The sequence below is a fragment of the Schistocerca gregaria genome, chromosome 5 (genome assembly GCF_023897955.1).
Source record: "Schistocerca gregaria isolate iqSchGreg1 chromosome 5, iqSchGreg1.2, whole genome shotgun sequence".
Taxonomy (NCBI): domain Eukaryota; kingdom Metazoa; phylum Arthropoda; class Insecta; order Orthoptera; family Acrididae; genus Schistocerca; species Schistocerca gregaria.
In genome coordinates, this window is record NC_064924.1 from 258,795,928 (window position 1) to 258,811,213 (window position 15,286).

General features: G+C 41.9%; 1 protein-coding gene across 1 annotated transcript in view; it reads left to right on the top strand.

The window, feature by feature from the left end:
* LOC126273313 (allergen Tha p 1-like) overlaps positions 1 to 15,286 on the top strand; it is a 141,360-nt gene that overhangs the window by 76,565 nt on the left and 49,509 nt on the right. The gene's annotated exons all lie outside the window — the stretch shown is intronic.

Below are 15,286 nucleotides of genomic sequence, written 5' to 3' on the forward strand. Positions count from 1 at the left end.
TCTACTGCTGTGTTTGAGCTCACAATATAATAAAAAGCCTGCACCCAGAGAGCGGAAAGCTGAAAACTGGTGAGGTAATGGAATGAAGAACGGCACTTGCAACCGTCGAACGCGTCCAAGTTGGCTATTTTACTCCACTGATCCTGTCTGTAACAGAGCAAACCATACTTAAATTTACAAACAGTTGGCTAACATTTCCGTGACCAATATAACGATTACATTTATTATTTAAGTTTAAGGACAAAACTTGCAAGCAGGATTTTTTTTAAACTGATGACACCACCAAAATACGATGTCACATTTCAAATTAATTATGATGTGCGTACAGGTTTCCAGTATAGAAAATAACACATACTGCCATGTAAGTAAGGTCGTTGCTGCAAGACTGAGGTGTCACCTGTACCCATTTCATTCATGCTTTTAACACAAAATCACATGCAAGTAAACAAGCGGCATTTCTGATATGCAAAATTACAATTTTTATTTATCATACATTTCGAGTAACAACTGGACTTCTTCAGTTGTAATTTAAAACTTGTATCGGATGATGTCTCTAACCCAAATCACCAGACCATTACTAATGCTAGTACTCTCCCAAGCAATGGCATGCGTGGAACTCATTTATTCGAGGCAGATATTTGTCAACAGTAGTTACGTCTGCAAAGTTGCCCACCATTTACTTTGTCTTAACAAATAAAAGCAGTTAGAATACAATGACCTTTGAGACAACTAAGCTGGAGAAAGCAGTGCAACAGGTATCTCAGACTGAATGGGTGGCAGTAATATGCGTGTGCCGTGCCACGCCTCAAACTCTTTTGCATTCCCTAAAACTGCCGATAGCACGCGATACTGCGTTACACGTAGAACTGTTCACCGTTTGCTAATTGTCACTGAACGTTTCACAGGGGAGATTTTGCATGATAGCTGCGTGATTTATGAGCTGTCCAGACATTTGCAAAGGACCGATTAGAAGTGAAATATTTTCAGAAGGTAGTTAATAGGGCAATTACGAGCTCTTATCTGACACAAAGCTGCTACTTACCTCAGCACCGCTTGCTTCTGCCCCACTTGCCCCTATCTTTCTTCCTGGAAAACGAATAGACGATTTTACGGTGAAAGTTAAGCACGGATAGAATTTAGATTTAAAATGGCAAAATATTCATGTCTAATTTTGGCGTAAATATTACCGCCGAATTTGGAAAAAGCGCTGAGTGACACTCCTACATCATATTAAATTTACATTCACATCCATGTACGTAGATATTATGCAAGTTGATTATTACGGTTGGACAGATCATGAAATCTTGAGGCATCACAAGGATACTGATTTGCTTGATTGGAGTTTACCGCGACATGTTCTGATGTAACGTTCCTGTGAGGCTAGTGGAAACAAACCCTCTTCATATATCTTTATTCATGAGGATACTGCGGTAAAATTATGAATCGACTGTGTTTCACTGCCACAGAATCTGTAACTGTATGCCTTAAACAGAACAGTTGGTACCTTATTGAACATCCCTAAGTTATTGGTCGCCTAGGCGTGGAACTCCGTAAAAGAAATGTGTCCAATCAAACCGTATACATGAGGTGTGGCTATAAATAACGGGATTATTCTTCAGAAACGTACGTACTTAGTTACTGTCACCGTCAATACACTCCCCTCCTCTACGCCTATAACGCTCCATACTAATTTTCCATTGATGATAGTAGTGTGGGAGATGTCCCACTGTGGGGGCCTGAAAGCGCGTGCCGCCTTTTCTTTCGATGTTTCAGAGGGCTGATCTATTGTTCCTTTTAATGCAGATTTGACTTTGGGTAATATATAATACACATTGTGCTGGGTCCGAAACATAAAGTGGATCTTACAAACCGAGGATGGTGTTCACCTTAAGAACACTGCGGTGTTGGCCAGTGCGTTGTCTTTATGCAGAATTCATGACCTGCTTTTCAGGAACCTCAAGATACTAATACAGATTAATAGTTTGTCCTTCAGGAACCCAGAGGAGATAAAAGTTCCATTAATACCATCCCTTTAATTCTGATATGTTCATTCCAGCTTTTTTCGCTACCTAAAGTTTGGGGCTTCCGTTGCATAGATTGGTGCTTATTATTTGATTCATAAATAACATATCAGGATTTGTCAAATTTTATCATGCTTTCCTAGATTTTAGGATTATTTTTAGTGGTATTCGAAATGTGAGTACAAAACATTTTCACGAACTTTTGTTCCATCGCGAGAGTTTTTGATAACTTTTTTCATGTTAAACTGGTTACGCAAAGTTTCCTTACATATTCTTTATAAATTCCTAGAGTTTCCGCGATCGGTCGAATTCTCAACCCACGGTTATATCGAATCAGCTTACCTACTTTTTCGATATTTTCATGCGTTGCTGATGTTGAAGGACGTCTTGGACGTGAGTCGTCTTCAGCGTCTTCTAGGTCGTTTTGGAGACTCTTGAACCACTCAAAATCTCGCGTGCGAGATATACAGTCACCATCGTGCAGTTGTTTTAGCAGGAGATAGGTTTCAACAGCAGTTCTTCCAAGCTACGTGTGAAAGATCACTAAAGTTCGTGTCTCTGTTATTACTCTTACATTATTCCTGCAAAAAAAAAGTAACGTGCCTTACACAAACGAAGGCCACGGTCGCACTGACTTGTCTACAGACACCAGAGATGCAGAAATCGACTGAAAAGTTCTCACGCTTCACAGATATTGATCGTTCATCTTTGTCACAGACCTACATACTCCGTGACAATATGAACCATGTTATTTTACAGCCACTCATCACACAACATAATTTGTTGATTTTGAGGAACAAGTTATTCTTGCCGAAGGTCGTGAGAATAAAGCGTACATAACGGTATAAGAAAAAGAAGAAAGCTGAACTCTCATGTTCGGGCTTAAGCAGGAGATAAGCCTGCTCTCCCGCAGATACTGCAGTGAGCTGTGGGAAGCAAAGAGGGCGAATGAGGCTATTTATAGCTAGATGGAGGTAAGTGTGTCTAGGCTGTGAGCGAACAACACATAGCAAACGAAAAATAACTTCCAATAAAATGAAGCTAAGAGAAACCAGTAAAATTCATTAGTGATTACTTTTGATAAGAGAAATGTAACACAAAAGTTTAGTGAAATTTCTGCTGTAAGTGGTAATGAAAAGTCACAGAGAAGTTAGGAGGTACCAGATCAACTTCCCTCTGTTGAGCGAATGTCTAGGATTCGGTTTACAGAATATGGAGACAACCTGTGCCAAGTAAAACCATAACGGTTAAATGTTACATGTCAACATGTCCATACTCTGTAAGGCACCTTACGTTTCGTAAGGTACTTTGTGTACCACTATTACTTCAATGTATTTTTGTTTCTGTCGCGAATTGTCTGTGGAATGAACAATTGTTACTGAGCTTCTGTGTGAGCTCGAATCTCATTTTAATTTAATCGTCTCTTAGTGAGATGTATGTTGGAGGAATAAAAGGAAAAAAGTTCAGGTTGCACGATCAGCCTTAAACAGGATTAACACTGTTCTAGTGTATATGTCGTATTGGGCAGAAACAAAAAAATCCATTCAAATGGGAAATCTTTTCCCGCGCTTTCCGTAAAAGGCCAGTTGAGTCCTGATAGGATTACCACTTTTTTCACAGTCTTCCAGACTGATGACCTCAGAAGTTAAGTCCCATAGTGCACACAGCCATTTGAACCATTTTTGCATCATTCTAGAGAGGATACGCGTAGGGAATGGGAAAATCAGCTAACATGACTTTGACGTGTGTCAGATTGTTGTTACCGCCCGACACCTGGTAAAGGGCTCCTCGGCAACAATCAGCTGATCGGCTGTTGGATCTAAATTGCGCCGTACATCAAAGGAAACATGTCGTCTGGCCGGGTGAATGATGTTTACTGTTACAGCTGGTCGTTGGTCTTGTCCTCCAGGTAGAGCTGTTCCGAGGCACCATGACAGACGTAGAGTACATTAAAATGCCTGCGGACGAGCTGTATCTCTAAATACTTAATGCCTTCCCCAACGTCAGTGCCATCTTCCTGTTGGATAATTGTCCATGCTGCAAACCCAGTATTGTACTGGAATGGTTACAGTCGTGCAGCACGCTAGTATGCAGCACGCTAGTAAACTCGCATTGATGTCTTGGCCAGCAAATCTGCCAGAGATGACCCGATGGAACATGTCTGGGACTCTATTGTGTATGTGCTCCGCACGTATAACCCACTAGTCCAAAATTTACAGGAATTGTGTGACTTGTGCGTAGACATCTGGAACTACAAACCCTTAAAATATTAGCAAAGACTTGTCGAATCCATGCCATCATGCATCGCCGATGCATTGCTGCTCAATAGGTATGATCAGTAGTTTGACTCATGTATGTCCACTTATAAAAGGCTTGTCCGTGTACGAACTGACAAAATGTTTGTCCATGACTACCCACCTCCAGCCACATGTGGTTGTGGTGGTCCAAATCCCTTGATCTCATGCTTTTATTAAGGGAATTTGGTCTCTGTGCTAAGAGGTGGGTGACCGTGGCGAGCAAATTACTCGAAATATGAAGCAATACAAATTGATATTGAGAGCTATACCTACTGAATAATTGAGCAGTACACTACACTGCATTCAGACAAACGTTTCACTTATTCTTAGGTAGTATAATCCTTTTCATAATTTATCACGTTTTCGTCATTCACTGCGCTTATTCTTCTTTTGCATTAATCTTCGTTAGTATATGCCCTATCATACTTTTATTAGTTAAAGCAGATTATTTAATATAACTCATTCACAATTCCGTTTGCAGATAAGATACCGAAGCGTAAAACGGTGTTCACACATTCTCATCTGAATACGGTTCAAAGAAAACAGTTAAATATAAACTAATTAAAAGATTAATGTGTCTGCATACCTTAATGTCAATACGGATGGAACAGAGTGAGGATTGTGTAAGTGAGTATACTCGCTAGTACGGTAATGTTGAATAGTCAAAGAGAATATAGCTTCTTCCAAGAGAACCAAGTTTTCCGTATCAGGCATTATATTGAGATATCTGCCAACATAATCACCCACTTCCACCAAACACAGTATCGATAAAACACGTTGTAGACTCTTATCTCCACTACATTTTACATTGCGTCGTGAACGAAACGTTAAAAACATTTACACATATACGATAATGTTCATAAGTTGTGTGTTATTTGGCTTTACTTAAGAGTATCGGTTGCTCTATATTTTGCGGATCTTGCCCTCCACCCTCACCCATTGCCACGTACCTAGACCAAATTGCCTAACTAAGGGGACAACTGCATTCATCATATCCTTAATGAGATATACGCCTGTATGCATCTCATACCTAGAATGGTACTCATGCTTTTCCTCATACCATATATTTACAAAATTTACAGTTGTTTCTACATATTGAGTATTAGCAACGAGGTGAAGTGTTTTAGGTGATCCAGATCGAACATTCACAATCACTCCACTCACATCTTAACCTCATTCTTTCCCTTTGACTGTCCAGTGTTTCATTCCTCTTTCTGTTCATTGAGTGTATTGCAAATTCTGTACTTTTCCACAGTACTAATTTGAGAGCCTCAAAGAGATGTTTTTTTTATGAAAATCGACTCATAGCTTCAAAAGGTTTGACTGATGCTACTTTTTATAACCCAATAACACGGCGATCCAGAGAAGTAATTTTGCTATTCAATTAGCTCATACCACCTCACTTTGCAATTAATCCTTCCAAAAAGCATTTAAACGTTATGACACGGTAACTTTCCTCTTTTTCTTCCTCTTCTTCAACTGGCACTACATCCCGGGATAGGACTTGGCCTCTTCAATAATTATCTGCCATTCTTCTCCGGACTCCGGCATCAGTTACGGCAACTGATTCGGGCAGCGTCCTCTCCAACCTCATCGCTCCGTCTCAACCTAGGTCGTCCTCTTTCTCTTCTCCCTCCAGGTTCATTGCAGTAGGCCTTCCTTGAAGAATCTGTCTCATCTAGTTGCATTAAATGTCAATCCCATCTCAGACATCAGACATCTCTTGACATATCCTCCTTATACCAGTCATGAAGTTCGTCATTCCTTCGCTTTCTCCAGGTCCCATTTTCATACACAGGTCCAAAAATCTTCCTCAGTATACTTCTTTCACTTGATCTCTGTTTCTTTTCACCCTTCTTTGTAATTGTCCATTTTTCTGAGGCATAAGTGAGTACTGGGCGTATCAGCGTTTTGCTAAGTCGGCACTTAGTCGCTCCTGATAGATTTAAAATGTTGCAACATTCCAAAGTAACGTCGGGTAAGAAGCACTTATTCGAGCGATAATTTGAGTAAAGGTGGTCCCATTTGCTTTCATCTTTGAGCCCGGGTAGAACGCTCCACTCGTTCAAATATCATTCCATCAAGGGTTATTGTGAGCTGTAAGGTTTGGTTAGTGCCATTATAAGCACTGTTCGTCTTTACTTCATTAATTCTCAGGTCCATCTTCCCTGCACTCAGTTTCAGAGCTGAAAATGAATTTTGTAGATCTCTAAGTGTTAAATCCAAGTCATCTACATATCCCAGTAATTGTACTGAGTTACAGTAGATAGCACCTCTTGTCTGAATACCCGATTCACGTACCACTATCTCAAGTGCCAGGTTGAAAATTTGGCAGCAAAGCCCATCTCCTTCCCTTAGCCCAGTAAGAGTGGAAAACTGAGTTGATAGCCTGGAATGCACTCGCACGGTACACCGGGGGTACTTTAGGGTGACCTATATTAAATGCACTAATTTTCCAGGCACTAGAAATTCTCTCATTGCCTCATAAAGTTTGGCCCGATTTAGTGTGTCATACGAGATTTAAAGTCAATGAAAAGATGGTGGACACCAACATTGAATTCATGTGTCTTTTCTACTATTTGTCGGAGAACCAATACCTGATTTACAGTTGACTTTTCTGCTTTGAACAGGCATTGATAGCTTTCAATAATGTATTCTGCTACAGATGTATTTTATAGTACTTTGCTCGCATAATATTTAAAGGCTGTTATGTCTCTGTAGTGGCTGCATTCAAATAGAGCTCCTTTCTTATGCATCAGGCGCACCGTCCCTACATTCCATTCTTCTCGAAACTCTTCCTTTCCCAGACGAGGCACACATTCTTGTAGATCCTACGATTTAGCTCAACTCTTCCATCTTTCAATAGTTCAGATATTCTATTGTAAGTCCCTGATGCTTTATTGTTCTTCAATCGAACAATTGCATTGTTCACTTCTCCTTGGGAAGGGGAGAGGTACTATGTCATCGTCTTCTGGAAGGACTGGGATATCTTCGATAGGGGACTCTGAAGCATGCAACAATTCACTGAAATACTCTACTCAACGATCCCATTGCTCTTGATCATTGGTTAGTAGAGTCCAATTTTTACTTTTACTCAGGTTGGTGCCCGTCTTAAATGCTCTTCTTTCACTATTAATTTTATGATAAAATTTTCTAACATCGTTTGTTTTTCCAGTTGTCTCCAGTTCTACTATCTGTTTGCTTGCCCGTTCCCTTTTCTTGCTCTAATGCTGTTTTTTTTTCTTCTTTCCATTTGTGTTGATAATTTCTTACCGCTTGACGAGTATATGAGTTATCCGGCATTTTTCTGGATGCCAGATTTTTCTCCTGACTTATTCTCTTGCCTTTTTTCACCAAACAAATAATTCTTCGGTTGTTTTCCTTCTTTCCCCAGTACTTTCTCAGCTGCCTTAATGACTGAATCCCTGAAAGCGTTCCATTCCTGATGCAGATTGTGACTTACACCAGGGGTGTTTAAAGAAAGATTCTCAGCAACCTTCTCAGAGCACGTTCCCTTTCCTCACTACCATCTTCAGACACAGGTGGACAATCAACACCTTTGATCACAGATGTTGCACTGAGTACTGATAGAAGGGACAAACGAGCAGAAGCTGAACGCATTTAATTGTAAGAAGCTATTGAACGTTATCCGAATTTTTCGCTTGTGAATATGATCGTATACAATACACCGGAAGCAGAATAATGACATCCTCTGTTATAAGAGAGGGAACTGTTGTTTCCAGTATTTTTGTGCATTTATAAAAAAGTCATAGACCGCAATTATAGCTGTCACAAGCCCAGTAACAAAATCTCAGCTATCTCATTGCAGAAGGCTGGAAAATCCAACATGTTGTGCAAGTGTTAAAAAAAAATGGGTCAAATGGTTCTGAGCACTATGAGACTTAACATCTGAGCTCATCACTCCCCTAGACTTAGAACTACTTAAACCTAACTAACCTAAGGACATCACACACATCCATGCCCGAGGCAGGGTTCGAACCTGCGACCGTAGAAGCAGCGTGGTTCCGGACTGCAGCGCCTAGAACTGCTCAGCCACAACGGGCGGCTTGTGCAAGTGTTTTGCAGTTGTGTATTACAGGTTGTGCCGATTCCTCAACTGATGTTCAAATATTCATCATTCCCAGAGCTTCTGTAAAGTTTGGAAGGTAGGAGACGAGATACTGGCAGAAGTAAAACTGTGAGGGCTGGGAGTGAGTGGTGCTTCGGTAGCTCAGATGGTAGAGCACTTGCCCGCGAAAGGCAAAGGTCTCGAGTTCGAGTCTCGGTCGGGCACACAGTTTTAATCTGCCAGGAAGTTTCAAGTTTCATTCATCATTCCGGTTCCGATCAGCAGTGACATTTAGTTTCATTCCTGCGATGCTGAAATGTACAGTCAGAAGCTGCTGCATAGATAAATCATTGATACTTGGGGCCGCTGTCAGCTAGGAGTGTCGATAACAGTTTGTACACATTTTGGTCCATGAACAAGCAGCCCATAATCAGGCATCCTCTCACACCTGAATACTGAGTGGGCTTCTGTTTGTAGCGGAACGGAAGCTGCTACTGGAATTATGATTAAGCTACCATTAGATATTGTGCTATGGAGCCCCTTTGAGCCAGGTAGAGTCGGTATGTATCGGATTAGTTTGAGTGGAAACAACTGCGCAATACCAGGCAGCAGCATTAGTCACAAATCCGTATATGACATGCAGATCCGTAGAATGGAATAGCTGCTCTCTTTCAGTGTTCTGTGATGAGACGCTATGCGTTAGCGAGACAATTATGTGGGCGTCCACATCAACATCGTGAATCCTTGTGCAGACACTTTTCATGTTGGTTAAAAGATCTTTGGGCATTGTGTCGAAATCTATCATAAAAACTGCATAACAATTCAATGAGGCAGTCGAACTTATAGATGACGATCAGCAGCCTTGTTGGAATGTTGAACAATTTTTATGAGAGCATCTGCCATATGCAGCTGCTACGAACAAAGAGTCTCAAACAGGACATTTTTCACGCTGGTCTACATGGTACAAAATGTTTCTGGATTACTGTCTCCATCGCAGTCATCGGCATGAGATGCGCATCAGAGGTGGTGTGGGAGACTCATTAATGGACGGCGATCGATCCACACTACATTACCGAGAAACTCCTTAGACTACTATTTTTTTTTGAGTCATCAGTCTTCTGAGCGGTTTAATGCGGCCCAGCTTGAATTTCTCACAGAGTAGAGCTTGCAACATACGTTGTCATTTATCAGCCGGATATATTCCAAGAGCAGTCTTCCTTTACAGTTTTTGCCCTCTACAGTTCCCTCTAGTACCAGGGAAGTCAGTCTCTGATAACTTAATAGATGTCTTGTCATCCTGTCCTTTCTCCTTGTCAGTGATTTCCTCTCCGATGCTGTGCAGAATCTCCTCATTCTTAACCTTACCAGTCCACCTAATTTTCAACATTTTCCTGTAGCAACACAAATCAAATGCTTCCATTCTCTTTTTTCCCGGTTTTCCCACAGCCCAACTTTCACTACAATACAAGGCTGTTCTCCAAACGTACATTCCAAGAAATTTCTTCCCCCAGTTTGGGCCTATGTCTGATACTAGTAGACTTGCCTTGGCCATCAATGCCCCTTTTTGCCAATGCTCATCTGCTTTTGATGTCCTCCTTGCTCTGTCCGTCATTACGCAATAGTAATACTGCACGACAAAGACTTCGAAGATGACACACGACACTTCTGTGGTTGTCTTTTGTACGATGTCTGAATTCCAGCGAACAAAGTATATGCAAAAACACTCCTGGAAATGGAAAAAAGAACACATTGACACCGGTGTGTCAGACCCACCATACTTGCTCCGGACACTGCGAGAGGGCTGTACAAGCAATAATCACACGCACGGCACAGCGGACACACCAGGAACCGCGGTGTTGGCCGTCGAATGGCGCTAGCTGCGCAGCATTTGTGCACCGCCGCCGTCAGTGTCAGCTAGTTTGCCGTGGCATACGGAGCTCCATCGCAGTCTTTAACACTGGTAGCATACCGCGACAGCGTGGACCTGAACCGTATGCGCAGTTGACGGACTTTGAGCGAGGGCGTATAGTGGGCATGCGGGAGGCCGGGTGGACGTACCGCCGAATTGCTCAACACGTGGGGCGTGAGGTCTCCACAGTACATCGATGTTGTCGCCAGTGGTCGGCGGAAGGTGCACGTGCCCGTCGACCTGGGACCGGACCGCAGCGACGCACGGAGGCACGCCAAGACCGTAGGATCCTACGCAGTGCCGTAGGGGACCGCACCGCCACTTCCCAGCAAATTAGGGACACTGTTGCTCCTGGGGTATCGGCGAGGACCATTCGCAACCGTCTCCATGAAGCTGGGCTACGGTCCCACACACCGTTAGGCCGTCTTCCGCTCACGCCCCAACATCGTGCAGCCCGCCTCCAGTGGTGTCGCGACAGGCGTGAATGGTGGGACGAATGGAGGCGTGTCGTCTTCAGCGATGACAGTCGCTCCTGCCTTGGTGCCAATGATGGTCGTATGCGTGTTTGGCGCCGTGCAGGTGAGCGCCACAATCAGGACTGCATATGACCGAGGCACACAGGGCAACACCCAGCATCATGGTGTGGGGAGCGATCTCCTACACTGGCCGTACACCTCTGGTGATCGTCGAGGGGACACTGAATAGTGCACGGTACATCCAAACCGTCATCGAACCCATCGTTCTACCATTCCTCGACCGGCAAGGGAACTTGCTGTTCCAACAGGACAATGCACGTCCTCATGTATCCCGTGCCACAAAACGTGCTCTAGAAGGTGTAAGTCAACTACCCTGGCCAGCAAGATCTCCGGATCTGTCCCCCATTGAGCATGTTTGGGACTGGATGAAGCGTCGTCTCACGCGGTCTGCACGTCCAGCACGAACGCTGGTTCAACTGAGGCGCCAGGTGGAAATGGCATGGCAAGTCGTTCCACAGGACTACATCCAGCATCTCTACGATCGTCTCCATGGGAGAATAGCAGCCTACATTGCTGCGAAAGGTGGATATACACTGTACCAGTGCCGGCATTGTGCATGCTCTGTTGCCTGTGTCTATGTGCCTGTGGTTCTGTCAGTGTGATCATGTGATGTATCTGACCCCAGGAATGTGTCAATAAAGTTTCCCCTTCCTGGGAGAATGAATACACGGTGTTCTTATTTCAATTTCTAGGAGAGTATGTGCTATAGTGGCTGAAGCTAATCTGCGAGAAAAGTCTGTGGATAGGCAAATGATAATAATCACCAAGTGTGCAACCTGTGTTGTACAATAATAAAATTCCATTCTTTTCGGACCAGAGACTCACGCATGCGCGCGCGTACACACACACACACACACACACACACACACACACACACACACACATAATATACATGCATCATTAGCGAACATCTATCAAAGCTCAATATCAAAATTTCTAGCGCTTAGCAGTCACAATAATAAACATAATAAACGGGTTTTGTCACGTTCCGTAGAGGGGCGTAGACGTTTGCGGAATCTCTTGTCCTAACAGCGATTTGTGACGTTGTTATCCTATCACCATATTATCAATATCCAAACGTATGTTCATATTTTAGTTCACTTGTCTCCCCAGAACTACATAAAAAGCTTTACAGTTCCATTAAAACAATTCACTATCACAATGCGGCAGCTATGAACATAAAAATGACTTTGCGTACGTCACAAAATTCATCCTAATGATTACTGTGATTTTTTGAGAAGCGCATCTCGAAGTACTCACTGATTATAGATACACTTTTGTATATGATAGTATCAGGTAGGTTCAAGTTATATTTATTATACCATCGTTTCCAAATAAAATCTGGCATTCTAAAAAGTAATGCCTCTGAATTTTTCATGTAAAGACTCTAAACAGCTTTTAATTAAATGACTTTATTAATAGTCTACACCTTTAGTCTTCATGCCTAAATATTTATTTCTCAACAGTGAGGCGACAAAGTCGACCGTCTAATAAGCATGACACGTTACAAGTCAACCGATATTTAGAACAGAATGAAAAACTTGGTGGCATTACGTTTCAGCATACCCTCCCAGCTGTACCCTACTTCGGTAGAAGTGCTTAATCTGACTCACGTCTACCAGCGGACATTGCAACACTTTATCTCACAAAGACGTCGAAACCCCGGGAAAACGCTCCATGCCTCCCCTTCATTCTTACACCATCATCTTCTCTACCTCGTCACGGTGACTGCAAGGCTAAAATCTAATTAGTCAGTCTCTTTCGAACCCGACGGCACTGACACACATCTTAGATAAATCTCTGTCTCATCCTCAGACCTTTCTTTACCTTCAATTATTTTCCAGTAACAAATGTGAAAGAGTCCAACATAATCATAACAGACTACACAGCACACATCGTAAAAACTATTTATCTAGCTAATTTACAATGAAACGTTACCACCAGTCCCAAAAATACAGGCACGAAATCTTACGAATTCCATTGTACTTAGTTCAGGAGCAACAGCTATTCCTTCGTCAACTAGAGAAGCAATATCACCAAGACTGCACTTAATCTCGTGACAGAAACGGAGTTAGGAATGACTTCCTGCTGCCGAATTTATAAATTTTGGAATTTTGCGGAACCAATCAATAACCAGAAACCATTTTTTTCTCTACAACAGTGTCACTTGAAGGTCATAACAATGGTATTAGTCGACAGAACAGAAGAATGAAATAATGCTAAACAGTGTCTAAACATTACAGACAAGGAAATTTCACGTTTATTTGAAGTTTTAGTTCTTTGGGAATATTTTCGCAGTCGTCGAGTTCAGTTAAAATATCTTACTCCGTCTCTTCCACCAAACGTTTGAAAGGCTTCTGCGCAATATTGATTGGAAACAACAAAGGGCAAATTTTACTACGGGTAATCTCTCTCAGTTTGGTTCGTCATGTAACAAGGGATACAAACCAGTCATTTACTTCTCGAAGCAAACACCCAGTTTTGTTCTTAATTTTCCTGGGTCAGAAAGGGGAACCTTCACGTTGTCTCTGTGTTGTACTCTGCACCGCTATGGCAGAGGTTAAAGATACCACCAGCATTTTTCCTGCGTCTGAGAAGCGTGGATGTGTAAAGCATGTACCTGCAAGAGCATCAGAAGTGGAACGCTGTCTTGATCTATCCAGTGAATCTACAGAAATAACAACACGCCTAATTTTATGAGAGCGCAGATATCCTTCTAGGCGGTATCCATTTTGAAGTACGCCTGTCTTATAGTGATTGACACAACAACTCGCGTATCATATCCGTGATAACTCTCCCCTATTTCGTGATAGTACAAAATGAGCTGCCTTTCCTTGAACTTTTCTCCCGTTATCCGTTCATACCCGGTAAGGATCCTACATGTGCAGCAATACTACAAAAAATGACGAAAAATCGTAGTATGTGCACTCTTCTTAGTAATTCTGTTGCATATTCTGAAGTAAATAGCCTTTGGTTCATCTCTCCCATGACATTTCCTAAGTTACTTCAGTTGGTGCGTGATAGTAAAATCAAGGTATTTAGTTCAATCTCTCTCTTTTAATATTTTCAGGTTGGTATGATGTTCCTCTTCTGTATCAGTCTTTGCGTCTCAGAGTAGTAGCGTACGTCTCAGTTATTTGCTGGATGTATTCCAATCTCTGTCTTCATCTACAGTTTTTATCCTCTATAGTTCTCTCTTTTATCGTGGACGCAGTTCCCTCATGTCTCAACAGATGTCCTATCATGCTGGCCCTTCTTGTTACCGGTTTTGTCCATATATTCCTTTGATCGAAGATTCTGCGGATAACCTCCCCACTCCTCTCCTTTTCAGACCGCCTAATTCTTTTGTAGCACCACGTTTCATATTCATCGGTTCATTTCCGTTCCGATTTTCCTTCCATTCACGTTTCACTACCATACAATGCTGTTCTCCAGATGTACATTCTCAAAAATTTCTTCCTTAAATTGAAGCAGACTTTTCTTGGCTAGGAATTTCCTGCTTTCCAGTGCTAGTCTGCTTTTTGCGTGCTCCTTGGTCTGTCCGATGTGGGTTATTTTGTTTCCAAAGTGTCAAAATTCCTTAAATTCGGCTATTTCGAGATTCCTGATTTTGATATTAAGGTTGTCATTTTTCCTACCGCTCATTATTTTTGTCTTTCTTCGATTTCATCTCAGACCATACATTGTACTCATTGGACTGTTCATTCCACTCAAAAGATCCTGTAATTCTCTTTCACTTTCAATGGTATCACCAAATGATCTGTGAATCTCATCATTGATATCCTTTCAACCTGGATTTCAGTTTCACTCTTGAACCTTTCTTTATTGCCGTCATTGTTTCTTCGATGTTTAGATTGAACAGTAGAGACGAAAGACTAGGTCCCTGTCTTACACCGTTTTTAGTCCGAGCAATTCGTTGATGGTCTTCCACTCTCATTATTCACTGTTGGCGCTTGTACATATTGCATTTTACTCGTTTTGCCCTACATCTCACCACTATTTGTTTCCGAATTTCTAACATTATGACAGTTTGTCAATCAGGAATGCTTTTTCCCGGTCTACAAATTCTATGAACGTGGATGATGTTTTTTAAGTCTGGCTTCCACTATCATTTGCTACGTCAGAACTGCCTCTCTAGTGCCTTCACTTTTCTTAAAGATGAACTGATCGTCATCTAACAATTCCGAAGTTTCTTTTCCCATTCTTAAATCGACAACCATTAAATATGTGTTATTTAACATATAACCGAAATTTAATGAAATTTATTAATATTTATAGGGCCAAGCGTGCTGATATCTGGTCGAAATTATTCTGTAATTCGTTCACATACACCAGATAAACGGATAGGGAGACTGAGATTGTCTGTTAAATTCTTTAAATTATTACGAACAGCAGGAGGCCTATAACGTTACATTTGGAAACCTCAGATACCATTTCTGTTTGAGTAGATTACC